The 14,421-nt window shown below is 48.3% G+C and overlaps 1 protein-coding gene across 1 annotated transcript in view; it reads right to left on the bottom strand.

Annotated features, from left to right (window-relative positions):
* Nucleotides 1-775: 775 nt before the first annotated feature.
* LOC132248245 (zinc finger protein 883-like) overlaps nucleotides 776-14,421 on the bottom strand; it is a 35,507-nt gene continuing 21,861 nt past the window's right edge. The window contains exon 10 of the mRNA XM_059721214.1: nucleotides 776-11,728. The gene's annotated coding sequence lies outside the window, so the exon portion shown is untranslated. The remainder of the gene's footprint in view (nucleotides 11,729-14,421) is intronic.

The raw sequence follows: 14,421 nt of genomic DNA, 5'->3' as shown, positions 1-14,421 counted from the left end.
CTTAACTTGTTCACCAGTATGGGGTGGGATACCGTATCGAAGGCCTTCCTGAAATCTAAGTATATAACAACCCCTACTCCTGCGTCCAGGTGTTTTGTAACCTGGTCATAAAAAGAGACTAGATTAGTCAGGCATGATCTAGCTGCTATGAACCCATGCTGGTTTCCCCTCAGCATAATTTTTCCTGTCGGGCTCTTGCAAATGTGAGCCTTGGTAATTTTTTCAAAGACTTTGCCAAGGATGGAGGTGAGACTGACTGGCCTATAATTACCTGGGTCCTCCTTCCTCCCCTTCTTGAAAATGTGGACCACATTGGCCCTTTTCCAGTCCTCCGGGACTTGGCCCATGTGCCACAAGCGTTTAAATATTCCCGCCAGTGGCTGCACAATTTCCTCCCTCCATACCCACTTATCTTCTTGGCCTCCTGATCCAACCTTAGGGTTTTTTTTCCTAAACAAAGACATTTTCCTCAACACACCTCAAGCCTGTCAGTTTCCTTGAGCCCTCGTGCTCCCAGCCGACTCTGCCCCTGCCCCTGCAGTTCTACTACCAAATCCCTTCCTTGGTATATGCCCCCTGCCCCCCTTAGGTGACAAGTAAATCCAGACCCTCCTTGAGTATGCCCACCTCCTTGGGTGACTATTGCCCACCCACCTCCATGCACGTGGGTTCTAGCTGGAGACCCGGTCTCCCCAATTACCAATCCACTAATATTTCTAGAATAATGCCAGCATTTTCCACCAAATAATGTTGGCTACAAATGTCCGACTCGGAATCCTTAAAATTCTGGTTTATTAGGTGAATTGAAACACTAATGATGTTAAATCATAAACCTTGGGGCTGGTCCCCACACACACACATACATGCACACACACAGTAGCAAGCTACAAGAGTCGGGTATACCTATCCTACAAGCGCTGGAGTCTGCCATTGATGGCCAGTCGAGGCTTCTTCCAGCGTGGTGTTATCCTCCAGAAGGGGGTTTCCGGCTGGTCCTTCTGGCTGGACAGGATGGGTGCTGGTCAAGTTGGAGATGAAGAGGGCGCCATTGAGGGTCACTTTTCACTGCTTTTTATCTGTCCCTGGCAGACTTTGGTGACTCCCCAGTTTTCAGGTTTGCCCAATCCAGGGGTCATTGACCCTCGTGGGACTTCCCCCCTCAGTGGCTACTGGATGGCATCTGTCAGCCCCAGGGGTCGTCTGCATGTATGTACAGGTGTGGGAGTCCGTGATGAATTTTGAATTGGGCTCTGGGAGCAGTCGATCTGGAAATATTCAGCCCAAAAGTTGGTCCCCGTCGTTGATTAATTCAGTTCAGGGCTTCTAGCCCTTGATCAGTGACGTTTAGAGATGTCCCGGTTGTTACATTGTCTCCTATTGATTTCTTCCATTGGTTGATCTGTGGTTTCCCAGGTGTTAATGGCTGCCTGCTACTGTGTTAGGAGGGGTATAGGTTGTAGCCATGTTGGTCTAAGGACACAGGCAGACAAGGTTCCTTGGGTGAATTTGATATCTTTTATTAGACCAACCCAAATGGTTGGAGAATAGTTATTGAGCAAGCTTTCGGGTTCAAAAACCCTTCGTCAGGCTAAGGAAGCTGCAGCACTTGGTGTGTGCTCTTCCTGGATGGGATGAAAAGTGAAGAAGCCAGGGGCTGGGCTGGGTGGGGGAGTCAGTTGCCAGGCAGATTGTAATGTATCAAAAATCCAATGTCTGTGTTTAGTCCCTGATCTCTAGTATCCAGCAGGTTGATGAAATGGAGCTCATAGGCTCGTCTCTGGAAAGTGTTGTGTAAGTTTCCCTTCAGGATCAGGACTGAGAGCTTGGAGAGAGAGTGGCCCTCCTGTGAGAAATGTGCCCCCACCGGTAATTGGGTGTTTCTGTCTTTGATGGATTTCCGGTGTGCATTGATTCCGGTGCGCAGTTGTTGTTTGGTCTCTCCTACATATCTTCCATCAGGGCATTTGGTGCATTGGATGAGATATATTACATTTCTGGAGGTGCAGCTGTAAGATCCGGGGATGCTGATGGCTCTGTTGTGGGGTGTAGTCATAGTGTGGGTGGTGGAGATGTGTTGGCAGGTTTTGCATTTCTTGTCCTGGCACGGTCTGGATCCTTTTGGTGTGTTCTGGGCTTGAGGAAGTTTGCTTCTGGTGACGAGGTTGGCGAGGCTCGGTGCTTGTCTGAAGGCTTGGATGGGTGGCTCTGGGGAGATCTTTTTAAGAATAGGGTCTTTTTCTAATATGGGTTGCAATTTTTTGAGGATTTTCCGTACAGGTTCAAGGGATGGGTGATAGGTCATAACCAGTGGTGTGCGATTTGTGGGTGTTTTTCTTCTGTACTGCAGTAGTTCTTCACGTGGTAGCGAGGTGGCTCTTAAAAACGTGCGATCTACCTCTCTGGAGGAGTGTCCTTGCTGGGTGAAAGCCTGTTTAAGATTGGTGAGGTGGCAATCCCGGGTGTGCTCTTCAGTACAGATGCGGTGGTGTCTGAGGGCTTGGCTGTATATCACAGCTTTTGTGGTGTGTTTCGGGTGATTGCTGGTTCTGTGCAGATATGTATGTTGGTCTGTGGGTTTCTTGTATACTGTGGTCTGCATTTTACCCTTCTGGATACTGATCATTGTGTCTAAAAAGGGGATGTTGGTGCTGGAGTATTCTAGAGAAAGTCTGATGGAGGGATGGTGACTGTTGAATTTCTGGTGGAACTCAATCAGAGTTTGCAGGTTCTCACTCCAAATGATGAAGATGTCATCGATGTATCTTAGGTATAGTAAGGGTTTGATGGTGCAGTTGTTGAGGAAGTCTTCTTCCAGGTGGCTCATGAAAAGGTTGGCATCCTATGGGGCCATTTTAGTGCCCATAGCTGTTCCCATCATCTGGAGGAAGTGTTGATTATTAAAAGTGAAATTGTTGTGTGTGAGGATGAAGTGTATAAGCTCAGTAATATCTTTGGGTCTGTATTCTGGGTTGTAATCTTGTTCCTGTAGATATGTAAGGCAGGCATGGATGCCATCCTGATGTGGGATGTTGGTATATAGGCTGGTAACGTCCATGGTGGCTAGGAGTGTGTTGCTGGGAAGGTGGTTCATGTTTTTAAGTTTCCGTAGCAAGTCTGTAGTGTCTTGTACAAAACTTGCTCTGTGGGTGACAAGTGGTTTTAGGATGGATTCAACAAAACCTGATATTTCCTCAGTTAGGGTCCCATGGTTGGATATGATAGGTCTGCCAGGGTTCCCTTGTTTGTGGATTTTAGGGAGCATGTAAAAAGTCCCCGGGTTAGGCAGCGGGGGGATCAAGGTCTGTAGTTTTTCTTGTAATCTGGATGGAAATGATTTGATGGTATTGTTGAGTTTTTTGGTGAAAAGGGGAGTAGGATCTTCTTGTAGTTCTTTGTAGTAGGTGGTGTCAGACAGCTGTCTGTTGGCTTCCTTTATGTAATCCTCATGGTTTAGGATGACTATGGCTCCTCCTTTATCTGCTGGTTTTATTACTATTTGGTGGTTAGATCTTAGAGATTCTATGGCCTTTTTCTCTGGTAGAGAGAGGTTGTTGTGGTGGCGTGTGTTGCTGATTAGTTTATTGTTCATTCTTTCCCTGAAGCAGTTAATGCAGCGGTCAAGGTTAGGGTTTCGTCCACTGTGAGGTGTCCGATCTGATGTTTTTTGGGGCTTTTTGGCATTGATCCTTTCCTGAATGTTGTCAGAGGATGAGTTGTTGTTGGGAGTGGGTTCAGTTTGGTCGTGGAAATATTCTTTGAGGCGCAGGCATCGGAAGAATTATTATAGTTCTCCACATTGAAGTATTTTATTAGGGTATTTTTCTGGGCAGAAATTTAGGCCTTTAGAAAGGACAGATTTTTCAGTTTTGGTAAGCGTGTGTGTGGAGAGATTGATAACATTTGTGGGTTGGTTGCTGTTTGCAGTTTTATCAAGTCTGAGGTTGGAAGGTCATAAGGTGTTGGTGCTGTTCCTCTGATGGTTGTTTTGTGGCTGGGGAGCTTGTTCTTGGAGTAATTTGTTCCATTTCTTCTTTTTACGTAGGATGAATGCTGTAGAAAGTTTTTCGTAGTCTCTTTGTATCCACTGTATATTGTCAGGGAACATGTATGGATTTCTGTCTTTTAAGTTGTTGTAGTGTATGACGATTTCCTTCCTGAGTTGGTCTCTTTTGGAGTAGAGTAGGTGAAGTAGATGATTTCTACTTTTCTCTGAAGTTCTTCTGCATAGCTGTGCAGCATATTTGGAGTTGTCTGTAGTAGTCAGGGGATTGTAGATGTTTAGTCCTTGGGGAATGAAGTTGTGTTTCTTGCAAAGGCTTAGAAAATATATGTCACTGTTGAGTCTGGCTTCTTTCTTTTTCATGTTGTACAGTTTCCATTTCAGATGACTGAATTCGATATCTTCCATGTTGCAGGGGTTTAGGTTGTAGCCGTGTTGGTCTAACGACATAGGCAGACAAGGTTCCTTGGGTGAATTTGATATCTTTTATTAGACCAACCCAAATGGTTGGAGAATAGTTATTGAGCAAGCTTTCGGGTTCAAAAACCCTTCATCAGGCTAAGGAAGCTGCAGCACTTGGTGTGTGCTCTTCCTGGATGCGATGAAAAGTGAAGAAGGCAGGGGCTGGGCTGGGCGGGGGAGTGAGTTGCCAGGCAGATTATAATGTATCAAAAATCCAATGTCTGTGTTTAGTCCCTGATCTCTAGTATCCAGCAGGTTGATGAAATGGAGCTCATAGGCTTGTCTCTGGGATGTGTTGTGTAAGTTTCCCTTGAGGATCAGGACTGAGAGCTTGGAGAGAGAGTGGCCCTCCTGTGAGAAATGTGCCCCCACCAGTAATTGGGTGTTTCTGTCTTAGATGGATTTCCGGTGCGCGTTCATGCTGGTGCGCAGTTGTTGTCTGGTCTCTCCTACATATCTTCCATCAGGGCATTTGGTGCATTGGATGAGATATATCACATTTCTGGAGGTGCAGCTGTAAGATCTGGGGATGCTGATGGCTCTGTTGTGGGGTGTAGTCATAGTGGGGTGTGGAGATGTGTTGGCAGGTTTTGCATTTCTTGTCCTGACACGGTCTGGATCCTTTTGGTGTGTTCTGGGCTTGAGGAAGTTTGCTTCTGGTGATGAGGTTGGCGAGGTTCGATGCTTGTCTGAAGGCTTGGATGGGTGGCTCTGGGAAGATCTTTTTAAGAACAGGGTCTCTCTCTAATATAGGTTGCAATTTTTTGCTACTGTGTTACGCATTCAATCACTGATTCACTCCCTCTTTCAAGGCCACGCCTGATACAGGGAAGGGCAGTTTGATTCCTGCTCTTGTTAACATTGTTACAATGTATAACTTACTTCTGAAACGAAACACGTTTAGTTGAACGTTGAAAGGTGAGGAGTATAAAATAGAAACTACAAAAGTAATGCCATGACACAGAAATAGATAAAATTACCAAAATACAAGGGGAGATACAAAATGCACACATCCAGTTTTAAAACACAATTCCTTATCTTAAAGTGATAGGTAGAAGAGGAAAAACGTATCCAAGGAGTGGGGAGCAACTGCAGGCAAGAGGAAAAGAGGGCTTTTTTGATACAAGGGATCACTGTGTGCTATTTTCAGGACACTGATGAAGATATGAAACAAAACTGATCCCTGAGGCACTCCACTTGATGTCAGCTGCTTTCTACACATCAATCCATTGATTACTATCCTCTGAGCCCGGTGCTGCATCCAGTTTCCTATCCACCTTACAGTCCATTCATCCAGCCCAGACTTCCTTAGTTTGCCTGCAAGATTGCTGTGGGAGACCATAGCAAAACCCTTGCTAAAATCAAGCTACCACACATCCACTGGCCTCCCCACATCCACAGAGACAGTCATCTCAGCATACAAGGCAATCAGGTTGGTAAGGCATGGCTGGCACTTGGTGAATCCATGCTGACTCTTCCTGAACACTTTCTCCTCCTCCGAGTGCTTAGAAATGGATTCCTGAAGGATCTGCTCTGTAATTTTTTTCGGGGACCGAGGTGAGAAGGACCCATCTTTAATTCCCTGGATCCTGCTTTTTCCCTTTCTTAAATATGGGCACTATGTTTGCCCTTTTCCAATCATCCGGGACCTCTCCTGATCCCCATGTGTTTTCATAGATGATGGTCAGTGGCACTACCATCTCATCAGCAAACTCCCTCAGCACCCTCGGGTGCATCCTGTCCAGCCCCACAGACTTGTATATATCCAGCTTTTCTAAATAGTCCCTAAGGGTACCCAGAGACAGAGATGGAGGGGAACAAAGTGGGAGCAGGAAATGTCCTTTTCTGTTGTCTTTTGTGAATGGAGGCTCAGAGCACAGGGAAGAGGGCACCTGGCCCAGTGCTGCCCTGGCACTGGACCAGCTCATACTGGTCAAGGCCAACTTGCAAGTGCTGCAGCCATGGGACATTCCCTGCCCTCAGGGAACTTGCAGCATCCACCCCTGCATGTTGCCCTTGCACCATCCAGACCACTACAGCCAGCACCGCTCGCTAGCGCCCACGTCTTCACCTTTTTCACATTTGGGCTGACTCCAGACACCCGTCTGTACACCCGACACAAAGGCAGATCAGCTTTGACTGGCCTGCACCATTCACTCCTGACAGCCAGTGTGAATGGATCTGGGAGAGATTCTGGAAATCTTCATGTTCCTGTGACAGTCATTCCCAGACAGCAGAACATGCAACCAGGGGTTTGAAGTGCAGCAAAACAGATGGCGAGGAAATCGCAGGGGAAAAATCTTTCTTAATGTCAGAGCAGCAGGGCAACAGGACCAGCTGCCCCAGGGAGCTGCAGACCCTGCTTCCCTGGAGGTTTCCAAGCAGAGGTTGGATGGGGCTGTGTGTAGTGGCTTAGGAAGAGTGTCCTGCTGCCTCCATGCAGAGGCCTGGATTAGATGCTTGAGGTCTCTTCCAATCCTGTAACATCACAGTATGGTGAATAACAGTGCTACCAGCTGAGTCCTGCCACAATATGCAGGAGAATCCAGGACTTTTTTATGATCCCTTTTCTTGAGCCAGCTGGTAGTTGGCTGGGGCAGGAAGCAAGCTTTTGGGCACAAAGACCTGCACTCTTAGCCTGAGAACCCAGGTAAACCAGTGCATTTGTTGCAGACAAAGCCTCCAGCCTCTAGGGTTGTCTGGACAGGAAAGTCCCTGCCAAGGGCAGGGCGGTGGTTCTCCTGCTCCATCCTGCACTGGAAACTGCCCAGGTCTGGGCCCCACACTGCCAGGAGGATGTGGACAGATTGGGAAGAGCCCAGTGCAGAGCAACCAAAATGATCAGGGCCTGGGAGGCAAGACAGCTGAACACAGGCTGGAAGAGCTGAGAGGATTGAGTCTGGAGAAGAGAAAACTGACTGGGGATTTGACCAGTCTGCAAAGTCCTGCAGGGCAATGGCAGAGAGGCGGGAGATGGGCTTTTCTCTGTGGCTGCAGAGGACAGGACGAGGAACAATGGTCCCGAGATTCAGCAGAGGAATCGAAGGCTGGAGAGGAGGAACTTTCTGACTCCAAGCAGGGCTGAGTGCCGGAACAGGCCCTAGAGACGTGGGGGAGTCTCCATCCCTGGCAGGTCCCAGGAGCAGGCTGCACAGAAGTGTCTGGGACGCTGTAGTGAGGGCTGGTCCCACCTTAAGCAGGGGGCTGAACTAGATGACCATGTGAGGACCCTTCTGGCCTGACTTTCCAATAGTCTGTTGATCCTAAGCACCTGGGTAGATTCTCGCACAGTTCCTGATATGACCCAGCAGAAGTTAACAGAAGTCTTGTCAGCCTTTGCTGCTACAACACATGGACGATGCATTTCCTTAACTCTGCCTCTAGTGACATATGCACACGTGATGTAACCCAGATACCTCTACCAGGGTAGGTGGAAGCTGCTGTCCACATTCCTTCCCAACATCTTCATCTCCAAAGACCAGATACTTTGGTTGCTTTGCTCTATTAACATTAAGACCTGGGCAGTTCGGCTCACTCTGCCATTCTCAGAATTTTTCTTGTCCTCCTCAAATCCTTTGCAGATCAGATGCCCATCACTGTGATAAGAAGTAGGTTAGGAATGGGGCCTAGGGAATCCTGTTTTCATTTGCAGAGGTTCTCTAGTACAGGGGCTTGTTCTGGCTTGTGCGCGGGGTTGAGGTACTTATGTTTCAAAAGGTCAATTTGCTTTTCTCTTGCTTATCTTTTTCCTCTATTTCCCCCAGAGAATTTCCTTAGGGAAGTGCTCAAATGCTTTCTCGAGCTAAAGAAAGACGATACAGACCATTTCTACACTCGGGAATTTCACATGCTCTGAAATGTGTCTTTCTGCCTACTTTTAGAGTCACAGAAATGAAAGGCTGGAAGGAACCTCAAAAGATGCTCGGGTGCAACCACCCTGCTCTGGGCAGGTATAGTGCTGAGATAAAATAACCCCTGCAAGGTGTGCATCCACTCTCCTTCTGAAGACCCCCAGGGTAGGTGCCTGCACCACACCCACTGGCAGTTTATTCCAGAGTCCGGGCACATGAACCATAAAGAAGTATTTCCTTATATCCAGTCAGAAACCTTCTTCTAGGAGTTAGTGACCATTGCTCCTGGTTTTCCCCTGGGACACTTCCGTGAATAGGTGTTCGCCTAGCCCCTGATATATTTGTGAGCTGCCACCTAATTCCCCCCAAATCGTCTCTTTTCTAGGCTGAACAATCCCATGTCTGTCGGCCTTTCCTTGTATGGCTTGCTCTTCAGGTCTCTAATAATGTAAGTGACTCTTTTCTGGACACACTCAAGTTTCTCTACATCCTACCCAGAACTATAGCCAGCAGAGCAAATAATACTCTGACATGCATCAACCGATGCATCTCCAGCAAAACCAAGGAGGTGATTCTTCTGCTCTGCTCAGCCTTGGTGAGACCGCAGATGAAGTACTGCATCCAGTTCTGGGCATCGCGCTTCAACAGGGACATGGTAAATCTTGAGAGAGTCCAGAGAAGAGCCATCCACATGATCAGAGACTTGCACAGCAAGCCATACGAGGAAAGGCTGAGGGACCTGGGACTCTTCAGCGTGAAAAAGAGAAGTCTGAGTGGGACCTTGTAGCAGCTTACTACTACATCAGGGGAGTACAGCAAGAGCTTGGCGGACAACTGTTCATCACAGCACCCTCGGGGGAGCACCGGGAGTTATGGTCACAAGCTCTGGGAAAACTGTTTTGGGCTCAACATTAGGAAAAACTTCTTTACAGTTAGAGTGCCCAGACTGTGGAATAAGCTCCCTCCAGAGGTGGTGCAATCGCCAACCCTGCAATCGTAAAGCTGTGCCAAGGGCCCTGCAATAACCCCTGCTAGCTCCCTCAACACCCTGGGGTGGAGAGCATCTGGACCTGCTGACTTGAACATGTCCAGCCCCTCCAGAAGCGCTCTAACCCGGTCCTCATCAACCTTAGGTTTTGAGTTCCCTGAGCCTTTCCTCCTAATCATGTCCCTCAGCCCCTCTGCACTTTCATTGCCCTCTGCTGGCTATCTCCAACTTGCCCACATCCTTTCTGCAGTTGGGGCCCCAAAACTGGACCCAGTACTCCAGATGGGTACTTACCAATGGAGAAGAGGGCAATAATGACTTCCATATATTTGCTGGCAATGCTCTTCCCAATGCAGTCCAGGATGCCATTAGCCTTTTTGGGAACAAGGGCACACTGCTGACTCGTATCCAGCTTCTTGTCCACTGTAACCCCAGGTCCTTTCCTGCAGAGCTGCTCTTTAGCCAGTTGGTTTCAAGCCTGTAGCGGTGCATGGGATTGTTCCATTCTAATTACGGGACCTTGCACGTGTCCTTGTTGGACCACATTTGATTTTTTTTGGCCCAATCCTCCCATTTGTCTTGTTCACTCTGAATCCTAGCCTCACCCCGTAGTGTAGCTCTTACTTCCCCCAGTGTGGTGTCATCTGTGAACTTGCTTAGGGTGCACTCCATCTCTTCTTACATATTGTTAATGAAGATACTGAACAAGCCCTGTCCCAGAACCAACCCCTAGGGCACTCCACTTAATACTGGCTGCCAACTAGACCTTGAGCTATTGATCACTACCTGTTGAGTCTGATGATCAAGCCAGCTTTCTGTCCACCTTACAGTCGTTCATCCAACCCAGACTTCCTTATCTTACTTGCAAGAATGCTGTGCGAGACTATATCAAAAGCCTTGCTAAAATCAATATACAAAAAACTAGAACTCTTGGTTCCAAAATGATACCTTATATTAGACCAACTGGAAAATGGCAAGAAAAATGTCCTTTTCTGCAAGCTTTCAGGATCAAGGTCCCTTTGTCAGGGTCTGGGAAAATTGTAGATGGTACAAGATGGTAAAAAGTCCCCATAGGTAGGAAATAAACTTCATTATTGCAGAGAGAGAGCTGAAGCAGGAAGGCTGTCCCTCTGGGTCCATGAGAATGTCTTTGTGAGCTGTGTTGAGTAGCTCTTTGATGTGTTGATCAGGTCGAATTCCTTCTCTGGAGGTGTCAGATGGCAGGCAGGGAGATAAAAAATCTCTAAAATCAAGGCTATTGCCATTCACTGCTTCCCCTGCATCCACACAGCCAGCCGTCTTATCATAGAAGGCAGCCAGGTTGGTTAGGCATGACTTGCACTTGATGAATCCATGCTAACTGCTCCTAATCATCCCCTTATGCTCCAAGTTCTTCACAGTGGATTCCTTGAAGACCTGCTCCATGGTTCTTCCAGGGACTGAGGTGAGGCTGACTGGTCTGTAGTTCCCTGGACCGTCCTTCTCCTTTTCTTAAGGATTGGTGCTAGATTAGCCCTTGTCCAACCATACAGGACCACCCGCAATTGCAGGGTAGATAAAAACCAATTTTTTTAATCATATTTTTTTTAATTGGATTCTTTTTTTTTTAATAATCAATAAAATCAATTCCTCTGTCATTTAAAAAAATAAGTTACAATTAAATCTCATCACAAACATGCTAAACTTACACGTACCGTCTCATAAAAATGAATGAATGGCTCTGTCACACTCACACATGTTGAGTTACCTACCAATCAAACATGGGCATTCATTTCAGTTTTTCATCTCATGAAAATGGCTCAATCTGTCTGTCCAGCCTAACGACCAGCTTTTGCTTCTTCAAAGTTGTGGGCTTTCAGTCTCTAGGGTCAGAAGGGACCTGAACAGATCATCAAGTCTGACGTCCTGCCCTGGGAAGGAACGAGTGCTGAGATCATACCATGCCAGTCAGATATCTATCCAACCTCCTCTTGAAGACCCCCATGGTAGGGGAGAGCACCACCTCCCTTGGGAGCCCGTTGCAGAGCCTGACAGCCCTAACTATAAAGCAATGCCTCTTGATATGAAGCCTGAGTCTGCTCTCAATCAATTTGTGGCTGTTATTTCTTGTTATCCCAGGTGTTGTCCGTGGGAACAGAGCCTCACCTATATGTCGCTGGTCACCCCTGGTGAGTACAGAAAGCCACCATATCCCCTCTCAGTCTTCTCCTGTGGAGGCAGAATAGATTCAGGTCCTTCAGCTTCTCTTCGTGGGGCCTGCCCTGCAGTCCCCTGACCATGCAAGTGGTCCTCCTCTGGACCCTCTCAATGCTGGCCACATCCCTCCTGAAGTGCGGTGCCCAGAACTGGACGCAGTACTCCACCTGCAGTCTGACCAGTGTCATATAGAGGGGAAGGATCACCTCTTTGGACCTGCTCAAGATGCATCTGTAGATACATGACAAAGTGCTGTTAGCCCTACTGACTGCTTCCTCATATTAGTGGCTCATGTCCATCCTAGAGTCAACAGTGACTCCAAAATCCCTCTCAGCCGCTCTGTTGTTGAGAAAGGTGTTCCTAGCCTATAGGGGTGTTGCTGGTTCCTTCTCCCTAGATGTACCACCTTGCACTGCACTGAACTCCATCCTATTCTCATCTGCCCACCTCTGCAACCTGTCTAGATCTAGCTGGATTATGTCCCTCCCCTCTAGTGTTCCCACTTCTCCCCACATCTTTGTGTCATCAGTGAATTTGGACAACGTGCTGTCCATGCCCACCTCCAAGTCGCTGATGAAGATGTTGAATGGTACAGGCCCGAGGACCAAGCCCTGGTGGACCCCACTGCCCACATCCCTCCAGGTCGAAAACGAGCCGTCCACCACCACTCTCTGGGTGACACTATCTAGCCTGTTTGCCACCCATCTGACTGTGTAGGCATCAATGCTGCAGTCACCTAGTTTTTTTTAGAGCATGGGGTGACAAACAGAGGCCCCAGGAGCAGCTGGCACCAGCTGCCTGCAGCCACTGGGCTGCACCGTGCTCCACCTGTCCCCACTCACCTCTGCTCCCTGGTTGCACCATGCCCTGCTGTAGGCAGCTGGCATTGGCCACTCCTGGGGCTGCTGCAGCAGGGACTGGGGTGAGTAGGGACAGGCAGAGCCCCAGGAGGTTCGAGGCATGGTGCATCCCAGCAGCTACAGGCAGCTGGTGACAGCTGCTCCTCGGGCTGCTGCAGCAGGGACCAGGGTGAATGCCATGCCCCGCATGACCCACGGCTCTGCTTGCCCGCACTCACCCCAGCCCATGCTGGAGTGGCCCTGGGAGCAGCCAACAGAAGCTGCCTGCACCAGGGTATGGTGCAGCCCAGGAGCAGAGGTGAGTGGGGACAGGCGGAGCATGGTGCAGCCCAGCAGCTGCAGGCAGCTCCTGCCAGCCGCTCCAGGAGCTGAGGTGAGTGCCGCTCTGTTCCCTCTGCTTTGCTGTCTTGTGCAGCCCCTGGAGCAGCACCGCTCCCCACACACTTTCCCTAGTCCCAGCCCCACTCCCTCCCTCCCTGCCACGGGAACCTATCCCTATGTGTTACATTGTCAAGTGGGTTAGCTTTATGCAAATTAAGTTTATGCGCCATTCTCCAGGAACACATGTATAGCATAAATCAAGGGAAACCTGTATTCATAGGACTGGTAATATGCATATATAATTGAATTGCTCGGTAAAACTATATTTATATGTATACCAGTAGTTGATACTTTGCAATGATGAATAAAGTGATCTAGTTAGGAACTAAATAACTTGCACTTGGAGAAGTTTAAAAGCTTCTCATTTGGAGAAAGAGAAAGATTTGGAGGCTTATAAACAATGGAAGATCAGTGCGGGCCCCAAGGAGGACTATTCCACAATGGCCACAACGGAATTTGCAGGGAACAGAGACAAAAAGCTAAAGCAATGACCAAACTTAGATTAGCAACAGGAATCAAGGACAACAAAAAGTTCGTCTTTGGGCACATAGGGAACAGGAGGAAAACAGATGGGAGAGTGGGGCCATTTTTCAATAATTCAGGAGAGCTGGTTACCGGCACCCAAGAGAAAGCTGAACTCCTGAATGACTACTTCACCTCAGTCTTTTACCAAACCAAGAGGAAAACAATGCTTGGTAGAGTACAGGATGAGAAAGGTAGGAACAATCGTCTTCCTCCTATTGCCGTAGAATGGGTGTACGACCAATTAAAAAAATTAGACATATACAAGTCAGCAGGACCGGATGAACTTTATCTGAGAGTGCTGAAGGAGCAGGCCTACGTCATGGTGGAGCCCCTGGGAAAACTCCTCTACAACTCATGGTGTTCTGGAGAAGTGCCTGAGGACTGGAAGGGGGTCAATGTTGTGCCCATCCACAAGAAGCACAGGAGGGAGGACCCGGGTAACTATAGGCCAGGCAGCCTAACTTCCATCCTAGAGAAAATCCTAGAAAAGTCCATCAAACCATCTATCTGCGATAAGCTTGCAGAAGGTATGATTGTGAGTGACAGCCAGCATGGCTTCATCATGGGCAGCTCTTGTCTTACCAACCTCATCTCCTCCTAGCACCAGGTAACTCGCCACCTGGACACAAGAGAACAGGTTGACATTCTTTCCCGTGACCTCCAAAAGGCCTTTGATCTAGTATCCCGCAATGTCCTCAGGAGAAAATTGGAAGATTGTGGGCTTAACTCCAAGACAGTCAGGTCAGTGAGAAACTAGCTGCAGGATAGGACCCAGGGAGTTGTAGTGAATGGCTCTGTGTCATCTGGGCGAGAAATGGGCAATGGTGTCCCGCAGGGGTCAGTGCTGGGTCCAGTACTTTGCAACATCTTTATTAACAATTTGGATGTGGGGGTGAAGAGCTCACTGACCACGTTTGCAGACAATACAAAGTTATGGGGGACCGTGGTCACACTTGAATATAGGCTATAGATACATGTAGATAAAGACAGGCTGGCAAGTTGGGCATGTGGCAGGCCAGTAGGGGGTGCTCTTGCACTGAGCCACCTGTCTCACTGCCCCCATCCACCTACCAGGCTCCGGGTACCTCCCTTGGAGTGCCTTACATCTGGCTGACCCCCTTCCTGGGGTGTACCCACCAGCCAGGGGTTCATCGCTGC

This window comes from Alligator mississippiensis, chromosome 2 (genome assembly GCF_030867095.1).
Source record: "Alligator mississippiensis isolate rAllMis1 chromosome 2, rAllMis1, whole genome shotgun sequence".
Classification (NCBI taxonomy): domain Eukaryota; kingdom Metazoa; phylum Chordata; order Crocodylia; family Alligatoridae; genus Alligator; species Alligator mississippiensis.
This window is presented reverse-complemented; position numbering and strand designations above follow the sequence as displayed.